General features: G+C 40.5%; 1 protein-coding gene across 3 annotated transcripts in view; it reads left to right on the forward strand.

The window, feature by feature from the left end:
- The window catches only part of LOC307186875 (uncharacterized protein), a 341,925-nt gene extending 330,876 nt beyond the window's left edge, over positions 1 to 11,049 (forward strand). For all 3 annotated transcript variants that reach the window (XR_013828492.1, XR_013828493.1, XR_013828494.1), the window contains one exon: positions 10,874 to 11,049. The gene's annotated coding sequence lies outside the window, so the exon portion shown is untranslated. The remainder of the gene's footprint in view (positions 1 to 10,873) is intronic.
- Positions 11,050 to 11,764: the final 715 nt, after the last annotated feature.

The raw sequence follows: 11,764 nt of genomic DNA on the forward strand, positions 1-11,764 counted from the left end.
CACCATGAAGCCTCATGCTTTTGTTTGCATTTATCTCTTCTCTGCTTTTTCATCTCATCACAAATCCTAAATTTTCAAAAAATTTATTTTATTGAAGTATAGCTGATGTACAATGTTGTGTCAATTTCTGCTGTAAAGCCAAGTGACTCGGGTATATATATACATTCCTTTTCATATTCTTTTCCATTATGGTTTATCACAAGATATTGAATATAGTTCCCTGTACTCTATAGTAGGACCTTGTTTTTTATCCATTCTATTTATAATAGTTTGCATCTGCTAATCCTAAACTCGCAATCCTTCCCTCCCCCCGCCTTGGCAGCCACAGGTCTGTTTTCTATGTCTGAGTCCATTTCTGTTTTGTAGATAAGTCCATTTGTGTCAAATTTTAGATTCCACATATAAGTGATATCATATGATATTTGTCTTTGTCTGACTTACTTCACTTAGTATGATAATCTCTAGGTCCATCCATATTGCTGCAAGTGGCATTATTTCCTTCTTTTTTATGGCTGAGTAATATTCCATTGTATATATGTACCACATCTTCTTTATCCATTTGTCTGTCTTTGGACATTTAGGTTGTTTTCCTATCTAGGCTATTGTGAATTATGTTGCTATGAACATAGGGGTGCATGTACCTTTTTGAATAATAGTTTTGTCTGGATATATGCCCAGGAGTGGGAATGCGGCTCATATGGCAACTCTACAGATATTTGAGGAACCTCCATACTGTTTTCCACAGTGGCTGCACCAATTTACATTCTCACAAACAATGTAGGAGAGTTCCTTTTCTCCACACCCTCTCCAGCATTTGTTATTTGTAGACTTTTTCATGATGGCCATTCTGACTGGTGTGAGGTGGCAACTCACTGTAGTTTTAATTTACGTTTCTCTAATAATTAGTGATGTTGAGCGTCTTTTCATGTGCCTATTGGCCATCTATATGTCTTCATTGGAGAAATGTCTATTTAGGTCTTCTGCCCATTTTTCAATTGGGTTGTGTGCATTTTTTGTTGTTGAGTTGTATGAGCTATTTGTATATTTTGGAAAATTAAGCCTTTGTTGTTCGCATCATTTGCAAATATTTTCTCCCATTCTGTAGGTTGCCTTTTCATTTTGTTTATGGTTTCCTTTGCTGTGCAAAAGCTTGTAAGTTTGATTAGGTCCTGTTTGTTTATCTTTGCTCTTATGTCTATTGCCTTGGGAGACTGACCTGAGAAAACATTGGTATGAAAATCCTGCTCCTCCTTTGAATGTCTCTTCAATGCCCGTTCCCAAACATCTTGGACCAAATTGATGCTCACGGAACTTTGCTTTTGCTGCTGTTTTCTTGACTCTCTCTGTCACACTTAATTGATGACATATCTGTCTTCCTTACTGGTCTATGAGCTCCTTGAAGGTTGAGAAAGAACTTGATCATCATTTTATCACCAGTGCCATGCACAGTCCTTAACCAACTAAGAGCTCAGCAAATACTCTATGAACAAGTGAACGAGTGACCAAATGAATAATTATATTTGTAAGCCTGAGCTGAACTGCCTGGCCAGCATCATTCTTCATATCATCGAAACTTTGATGTCATGTCAGGAACTCTGAGATGCTGTTGTTGCTGAAGCAACCAAAGCGGATTGGGTCATCTTGGAACTCCAGCCAGAACAGTTGGGGAAAGTTTTGATCTTAAGTGTCAGGCATCTCAGTTTTTATTCTTTTTCTGAAATGACACCCTCTTCGTAGTTCATGCATTTCCTACAAATTTTTTTTTTTTTTTTTTTGCGGTACGCGGGCCTCTCACTGTTGTGGCCCCTCCCGTTGCGGAGCACAGGCTCTGGATGCGCAGGCTCAGCGGCCATGGCTCACGGGCCCAGCCGCTCCGCGGCATGTGGGATCTTCCCGGACCGGGGCACGAACCCGCGTCCCCTGCATCGGCAGGCGGACTCTCAACCACTGCGCCACCAGGGAAGCCCCTAGAAAAATATTTAAATAAACTTTTCTTTACTGAAGAATAGCATGCATACATAAGTGGGCAGCGTGATGAATTTTAACACAGCCAGGAATTCAGCACTCAGGCTATAACAGACATCACTGATGCTCTGCATTGTGTCCCTTTAGTCCATCTACTTTCACCTGCATGTGGGGAAGACAGTGCCTTGCACACTGACTGTTTCTCTTGCACACGGAAGCTTGTCCACGAGAGGGCAAGCCTCAGTCCCTCCTGGGCATGGGAATCTGGTCATAAACGGCTCAGCCTCCCCATCTTCCAGAGGGACAATCTTGAGGTGTGTTCCATGTGGGTTCTCATACAGTGAATAGGTATTTCATGTATTTAGCTCAAGAAATTTCCCACATAAATTTTTGCTAAAAACATTGTGTTAAGTTTTGTGTACAAACACACAAAAATTTTGTTCTACATAAGCATCACACAAAACCATTTTACTGAGAGGTAAATATGGCTTAGGAATTTTGGATACTAAACAAGAAGAGATATGACCCTGAGAAAATACTAGCTCAGGAAACAGTCCATTGGTATGTCTGTACACACCATAGGGGCAAAGGTTACAACACCTCCTTGGAGATGCAGTCAAGACCAGATATATCAGTAGTACAGTTGTTACCAAACCAAACTTCGGTCCACTAGCCTGTGCACAGTAAAGCCAATCTACTGACACCGGGTTGTGGTGAAAGAAAGTGCAGCATTTATTGCAGGGCACCAAGCAAGGAATCCAGGGCAGCTAGTGCTCAAAACACCTGAACTCCCTGATGGGTTTCAGCAAAACATTTTTTCTTTTTTGTGGTACATGGGCCTCTCACTGTTGTGGCCTCTCCCATTGCAGAGCACAGGCTCCGGACGTGCAGGCTCAGCGGCCATGGATCTCGGGCCCAGCCGCTCCGCGGCATGTGGGATCTTCCCGGACCAGGGCACGAACCCGTGTCCCCTGCATCGGCAGGCGGACTCTCAACCACTGCGCCACCAGGGAAGCCCAGCAAAACATTTTTAAAGGCCAGATGAGGGGGATGGGGGTTGCAGGGTATGTGATGAGCTCATACACAATTCTCTGATTGGTTTATGGTGAGGTAATAGGGCGATGTCACAGGGGTCAACATTATCAATCCTTAGGCTCCAGTAGGCCTGGGGGCTATGCCCTTATGGTTATCAAGTAGGTAGCATCTTCCATTTGGTGGGGGTTTTCACATCTGTAATGTGCATTTCACTCAGGAAATGTGCATCAGATACTGTTATCTAGGTACTTCAGAGAGCAGCTAAAGCAGAGGGTATGATGGAGGAGTCTATCCCAGGAAGGCCCCATAAGGTCCTGCTTGGTTATACAATAAATGTAAAACGATCAAATTCACTTACTAAAACAAAGAGAGTTTTAGGTAGGATTAAAAAAAAGCCAGCTATTGTATATGCACTTGGTAAGACTGACACCTAAAATCTAAGCCTAGAGAAATTTTGAAAATAAAAGGCTGAAATGTTAACCAAAAATATAAAAGAGCTAAAGAGGAACATCAGTCTGTGTTAAAAGCAATAGTGTACTAAGAATATATAATTAAACTTTTATGCATTTAACAACCTAAGCAGGATTCATGAGACATAAAATGAAGATTATTAGACTTTGGGAGATTTCAGCACAGCTCTTTCAGAAACATACAGATAAAGAATGCAAAAAGAGACAACAATATTTGTAAGAATATAACATAATGGAACCACAGAATTAATAAAGTTGAAATGTGTATAAAATATTTCATCCAACAAATAGAGACTATATATTCTTTCCTAGTACTTATTAATCTTGTATAAACTTATTTATGATAAGTCACAAAAGGACTCTCAACAAATTCCAGAGAATTAGTATTATGTAAGTGATATTCTCTTACTGAAATTAATATGGTAAATATTTGTAGATGTCACTGATAGGAACAGAAATTCTTTGAGGTCCTCAGTAGTTTACAAGCATGGAAAAAGTTCATGAAATCAAAATGCTGGAGAACCAGTGACTTGGTCAAACTCCCTGTCCCTTCCTTCTCCCTCTCCTCATCCTCCATCCCCGAATAAAAGGAAAATTAATCAAGGTTCAGTCAGTTTCAGTTTCAAGGCTTCATGAAATAAACAATCACAGTATTTACCAAAGGATTCTATTTTTTTTATGATGGTAAAACTATGTTAATATCAACCTGACAAAGATTGTAAAGGAATGAAACATTTTAAGACAACTCCTTTATGAATGTAGTTGCAAACTGCTTAAATGAAACATAATAAAGTCCAGCATTGTATAAAAGAAACATTGTTACTGAACCGAAAGGTCATAGTTTGGAGCAGAGAAAAGTTTATTGCAGGGCCAAGCAAGGAGAATGGGTGGCTCATGCTCAAAGTCCACTAACTCCCCAATGGTTTGGGGGGAAGAATTTTCATAGGCAAAATTTAGGGTGATGGCTGCAGGGTGTGTGACTTTCTTCTGATTGGTTGGTGATGAGGTAGCAGGGTGCTGCTCCAGAAATCTGTTGCTCAGCCTAAAGTTGCCATCTTCCACCTGGGTGGGGGCCTTGGTTCTGCAAAAGAACTCAAAGATATTGTCATGTATACTCCTTGAGGAGGAACCAGCCTCCTGCCGCAAGGCTGCACTATTATTTCTTGACTGCTTCTCCTTTGTTTCTGCATTCCCTCTCTTCTCGGATTAGCAACTGGTTAAATCTGCCCTTTGGAACTCAGGGAAGGTCAAGGAGTATGAATGAAGCCTATTTCCTACAAACAAGAATTCAATTCGGGGACACAAAAAGATTTGTATCCCGTAGAGCCCCACAGGGTGCTGCTGGGTTTCAATATTATCAGGTAGAGTTTATCTCACAATTACAAAGGTAATCCCCATTAAAAATTAATGTAATCTATTCATTAATATATAAAGGAAATATATACGATCTCCTAAATAGATACAGAAAAGCATTTGGAATAATCCGATAATATATTTGTTAAAAATCTTTTATCAAATGAGCAATAGACCATGATTTCTATAATCTTATATATGGTATATAACAATACATAGCTAGTGATCTAAATTTAGAAAGATCCAGTTAGAATCAGAAACAAGACAATGATGCCTGCCGTCACCTCCACCGTTCAATCTACTGGTAATCACAGCCAATACAATAAGGGAAAAAAAATAAAAAGCTTATTTAAAATGAAGAGATACGGTTAGCATTATTTATAGATAAAAAGGTCTACAACATAATCCAAGAAACTTACTAGTCAAATTACTTGATAAAGAATCAATATATAAAATAGGCAATTATTCACGTATACCAAGAATAGCCAGTTCCAAAGAGTAATGAGGAAAATCAATTACAATATCAATAGCAACCAAATTGCAAGTTATCAAGGAATCAAGTGAAGTTATATTCATAAGGCCTTTGCAAAGAAAATTTTAAGTTTTATTGAAAGATATATAAGAAAAGTGGAGAGATTAGCTGTGCTTGTGAATGGAGTGACTGGGTTTCATCACTTTGTCAAGCTAATTTCACTTCAAGCTAATCTATAAATTCATGGTAATTCCAGTGAGATTTTAACAGTGTTTGCACAAAACTTGACAAAGTAATTTTTAAATTAATATATGTGATGGAATTTCCAATAATAGTTCAGATAATTCTTAGGGAGAAAAACAGAAAGAAGAGAGAAGCCTTACCATAATAAAGCCATTACTTTGTAAAGATAAAGTGATTAATATAGTGCAGTATCAGTTAAGTATTAACAAGATCAACAGAACATTATATAGAAACGCAAAACAGATCCAAGCATATGTGACAAACTGCACAGAACAGAGGTGGCATTCAGACCACTGTAGTGATGGTGATATGGTGAAATGGTATTAGAAAATTTGGCTGGCTGCCCAGTGAAAACAAAATTAGGTCACTATTCAGCATCATATAAAAAGATGATCGCTATAATTTTTAAAACAAAAAGATTCCCCAGTTTGCCAAAGACAAAACAGGGAAATATTTTTATGACTTGAAGGTAGAAAGGATTTGTTAAAGAAAATACACAAAGCACATACTATAGGGGAAAAGATTGAAATTTTTGATCAATTTAATATTTAAAACTCTATTATAAAATATCATAATCAAAGTTAAAAGTGAATTTTTTAGGGCTTCCCTGGTGGCGCAGTGGTTGGGAGTCCGCCTGCCGATGCAGGGGACGCGGGTTCCTGCCCCGGTCCGGGAGGATCCCACGTGCCGCGGAGCGGCTGGGCCCGTGAGCCATGGCTGCTGGGCCTGCGCGTCCGGAGCCTGTGTTCCGCAGCGGGAGAGGCCACAGCGGTGGGGGGCCCGTGTATCGTAAAAAAAAAAAAAAAAAAAAATGAATTTTTTAGACTGAAAAGTGATATCTGCAACATATCTAACAGGATGAGTTCAATATTAAGAACCTATAAAGAATACATATAACTCAATAACTAAAAGATGAACAGTTCCAGAGAAAAATGGGCAAAGGACAGGAAAGGCATCCAAATGACCATTAGACATAGGAGAAAATTCACCCTCACTAGCAATCAGAGAAATGTGAATTAACAGTCATAGCTTTCCGTTACATGAACACAAAACCATTAAAATGCGTCGTTTTCTGTAGTCCTAGCGTGTATGGAACAAGCCCAGGGAGTTTTGTCTATTGCACAAATCACTTTTTCCACTCTAAGTTGTTTTTCTCCTATACTCATGTGCAATTTTAATTAATAAGAACAGATTTGAAATGGACTTCGCTTGGTTCGTGCCTGTGGGAGACTGAATAATGGCCCAGTGAAGATGTGCACATCCTAACACCTGGGACCCATGACTGTACTCCCTTACATGGTAGCAGGGACTTTGCAGATACAATTGAGGGATGTTGAGATGGGAGATTACCCTGGATTTTCCTGGGTTATCCTGAAGTGTCCTTACAAGAAGGAGGAAGGAGGACAGCACAAAGAGTGGAGGTGATCTGAGGATGGTAACAGAGGGAGGAAAGGCAATGTGAGGAAACGAGGACAGCCTCTAGCAGCTAGTAAAGGTCAGGAAGGATCCTCCCCGACTCCAGCGTCTCCAGGAGGAAAGCAGCTCAGCTGACACCTTGATTTTAGCCCACTGAGGCTGATTTTGGACATCTGTCTTTCAGAACTGCAAGATCGGGACTTCCCTGGTGGTCCAGTAGTTAAGACTCCGCGCTCCCAATGCAGGGGGCCTGGGTTCAATCCCTGGTCAGGGAACTAGATCCTGCATGCCGCGACTAAAGATCCCACGTGACGCGACTAAGACCCGGCACAGCCAAATAAATAAATAAATATTACCAAAAAAGGAAAAGAACTGCAAGATCATATAGTTGTGTTGTTTAAAACCACTGAATTTATGATAACTTGTTACAACAGCAGTAGGAAGAGAATCCAATGACCTGTGTGGAATATAGGATTTCTCTTCTACTGTCTTGTGAGATGATATCAGAAAATTCCTGATCTATATGAGAGCTCCATCCAGGTCTCTCAACCCAGAAGATCTATTCCCCACTATCTGTTCTATAAGCGCCCAGTGAGGAGAATCAGGTACTACCAGAAACGGCTGCGTTTCTCAGATGAAATCAACTAAACATATGCTGCTTAGTTATTTACTGGTTACTCATACCCTGAGGCATTTTACCCCCACTGGCCTGCTTACATGATATGTGTTCTTGGGCCATCAAGAGAATTAATAAATAAAGATGTAAACCAGTCATCAGGGAGGCTAGAGCTACGTTTTTCTCATCTGCAGGCAAGATGTACCATGGTCCTGAGCGGCAGTGGCAGCAGTGGTAAACACGAAAGAAGAGTTACCTAAATTTTGTCAAGTTTATGTTATTTCTGGTCATGCTAATAAGATACTGACATTTGGAAAGTACCCTGACATTCACAGCTGCAGTTTTTCCTGTTTTTCCCAGCCCAGCCTCTGCAAGTCAGGCCTGGGGATCTGTTTGGAGGGAGAGGAGAGCTGAGATTTGGTTTCAGCCTGTCCTTGAGCAGCCGCTGATCTGTGAGTGATGGGAAGTGCCAAATGGCCTAAGAGTGGATGGCTGCAATTTGCAGTGTTCTTGCTTGCACACACTCTGTTCCTGTACATTGCAGGAGCAAGGCCAGCTCGATACAGCCCGCTTATTTTAACGTCTGTTCGTCTTCGTGTGGGTTGTTGCGCGTATCTGTGGAAGGCGGCGCATTTGTGTGCAGATCCAGGTGTTCTCATGTGATCTGGGTAGGATTATGGAAGCCTGCAGTTTACATCATCATATTCTAGCCAGCTGTAAATAACGTCCATTTAAAATATGGTACCAATGGGCTTCCCTGGTGGCGCAGGGGTTGAGGGTCCGCCTGCCGATGCAGGGGACACGGGTTCGTGCCCCGGTCCGGGAAGATCCCACATGCCGCGGAGCGGCTGGGCTCGTGAGCCATGGCCGCCGAGCCTGCGCGTCCGGAGCCTGTGCTCCGCAGCGGGAGAGGCCACAGCAGTGAGAGGCCCGCGTACCAAAAAAAAAAAAAAAAAAAAAAAAAAAAAAAATATATATATATATATATATAAGCAAAATATGTGATTAAAACTCCAAGTGGAAGGTCACAGTGTGAAAGGCAGATTTGTAATTTATTCGAATCCCCTGGTTTGTTTTGAAGGGTAGGTGGCCCCTTGTTCTGCTCGTTTTCCTAAAGTGATCAGTGCCTGGGACTTCAAAGATAAGCTGGTCCTGGGAGATGAAGATCCTACTCAGAAAAAGAAAATGTTGTTTTGCCTCAGGTGCAAAAGTGCCCTGACCGGCTCGCCAGGAAGCTGATTTCAGTATTCTGTGCTCTGTATGACATCCTCAGCTTTTGGCGAAACAAAGCACTCTATCTCTAAGCCACCCATAACTGTAACATTCTGCGTTATTCATCTTGGGCTGTATTTAATTCCTTTCATCCTTACTATTACTTTTCTAGGTAGATAAGAAAATTGAGCCTTTAACAGGCTAAGAGATTTGCCCAAGGTCACAGATATGGTAAATGGCAGAGCTAATTCTTGAGGTGTTTTTTCAGAGCAGCTCATAGAATTTTTTTTTTTTTTGAGAGGATAAATCTACAGAGGTTAGTTACACAGCACTTGCAAGAAATGATTAGAATCTATATTTTATTAATTGATGTGCGTGAATTTGTCTGGATATGTTTGGTGCATATGCATAATTTCAGTTTATAGGGATGAGGTGATATAAGTATCTTGATGGCCTAGTTGTTTGCATGAGGCTTTTCATACACTTTCATGTATTTTGTTATTGTAGTTGTGCTTTTTTAAGCCACAAGAAGTTGCTAGCACTCAATTTGGGCTCCTTATTACCACTGGGTTTTGCTAAGCATCAGATAATAACCAAAAGATTAAAAAAAAACCTTACTTTAAAAATTCAAGCCTAAAAGGCTTGAATTAATAAAATTAAGCATTTTCCACCACATACATTTCAGCAACCATGGTTTGTTCACATTACAGCGGGTACTTGGCGTGTTTTGCTTTCATTATTTTTCTCTGTGTTGATTTTTCCCTGTGCTTATAATTAGACCAAGCCTCAATATATTTTGAATAATAACATTTAAAAAGTTGTTGCAAGGACACAAAGAGGAGAAAGGCAAAGATTTGCAGCATTAATAGCATTATTTCAGTGTCCTTTTCATACGGTTCATAACAGTTGCCAGGTTTAATCACAGCTATTCATCCCCAAGGAACTATTTGGTTTGAAACAATTTTAGACATGAAAGTTCCTTGACCAGAATGCTTGGTAGTCTGGAGTGGAGAAAAATGAGAATAAGAAATAGTGTTGTCATATTTTAACATAAAAAATTTCATATCCTGTGAAGCCACCAAGGAGCAGATACATAAAGATTGTAATTTGTACTTTAGTGTGTGTGTGTGTGTGTGTGTGTGTGTGTGTGTTCTCGCTTTGTTGCTCATTTTCCCCTGAACAGGTGTGAAGACCAGCCTTGCCAGCAGGAGGCTGGGTGATTCATTAGTTTCTCCTCACTTCATGCAAGGGAACAGTGTTTCACACCTGAGGTGCTTACACTCTGACCCACCAGCCCCTGATGGAGGGCCAGTGAAGCCAGCCTCAAAATAGCAAAAGGGAGGATGTATAGATATTTCCCCTGGTGGGTTAGGTGGCCTCCAGCGCTTCTCCTGGGTTCAGGGGCAGGGTGCATTAAAAAGGTCAAGGGTTTGTATCCAAACAAAACTCTATTTGAATCCCAGGTCTTACAATGTAGTAGCTGTATTCAACTGGGAAGGTTATTTAACTGCTGTGAGCTTCGGTTTTCTCATTTAGAAAATCAGTTAACAGTTACCTGCTTTGTAAGTACCTCATTCTTGTCATAAATGAGAAACCATGACATACACAGTGTGTGGTACATAGAAAGCATTTGATATATGGAAGCTGTTCATATAGATGGCTTTCCCTTTGACCTCCCTGTTAAATTGACGTCAGTCTGGATTGTGGCTGTCCTTTTATGAAAGGTGGAGCTAATAGGGTCCAACTTGCTTGGGAATATTGCTTCAAGAAGACAAGCAGCATGTCCGGGGTAGGTTCTACATGAGAAAACAGATCTAGCCTCTTCTTCTTACCCTACTGAGAGAACCAAAGATTTTTTAAATGGAGGTATAATTTACATAGAAGAAATTGCACAAATTGAAAGTGTACAGCTCTGTGGATATATTTTTGTCTTTATGTAGCTATTTTTAATTGGAGTATAGTTGATTTACAGTGCTGTGTTAGTTTCAGGTGTACAGCAAAGTGATTCAAAGTTTCAGGTGTACGGCAAAGTGTACAGCAAAGTGATTCAGTGATTCAGTGATTCATATATATATATGTATTCTTTTTCAGATTCTTCTCCATTATCGTCATCATTGCAAGATGTTGAGTATAGTTCCCTGTGCTCTACAGTAGGTACTTGTTGTTTATCTATTTTATATATGGTCGTGTGTATATGTTAATCCCAAACCCCTAATTTATCCCCCCCTCACCTTTCCCCTTTGGTAACCATACATTTTTCTTCAATGTTTGTGCATCTGTTTCTGTTCTGTAAATAAGTTCATTTGTATCATTTTTTTTAGATTCCACATATAAGTGATATCATATGGTATATGTCTTTGTCTGACTTACTTCACTTAATGTGATAATCTCCAGGTCCATCCATGTTGCTGCAAATGGCATTTTTTGTTCTTTTTTATGGCTGAGTAATATTCCATTGTATAAATGGATCACATCTTCTTTATTCATCTGTCAGTGGACATTTAGGTTGTTTCCATGTCTTGGCTGTTGTAAATAGACAACACAAGTTTTGATTGTTGATAATAGGCCCTCAATTAATTTATTTGTTTTTGGGTACATTGGGTCTTTGTTGCAGTGTGTGGGCTTTCTCTAGTTGTGGCGAGCAGGGACTACTCTTCCTTGCGGTGTGTGGGCTTCTCATTGCAGTGGCTTCTCTTGCTGCAGAGCACAGGCTCTAGGCGCGTGGGCTTCAGTAGTTGTGGCACGTGGGCTCAGTAGTCGTGGCTTGCGGGCTCTAGAGTACAGGCTCAGTAGTTGTGGTGCATGGGCTTAGTTGCTCCGCAGCATGTGGGATCTTCCCAGACCAGGGATGGAATCCACGTCCCATGCATTGGCAGGTGGATTCTTAATCACACCGCCACCAGGGAAGCCCCCAATAAATGTTAATGAGAACAGGTTTTATGTTTTATTGGTCCCTTTTGGATAATGGTGTTAAACTTTCTA

The sequence above is a fragment of the Stenella coeruleoalba genome (assembly GCF_951394435.1).
Source record: "Stenella coeruleoalba genome assembly, chromosome: 5".
Lineage (NCBI taxonomy): Eukaryota > Metazoa > Chordata > Mammalia > Artiodactyla > Delphinidae > Stenella > Stenella coeruleoalba.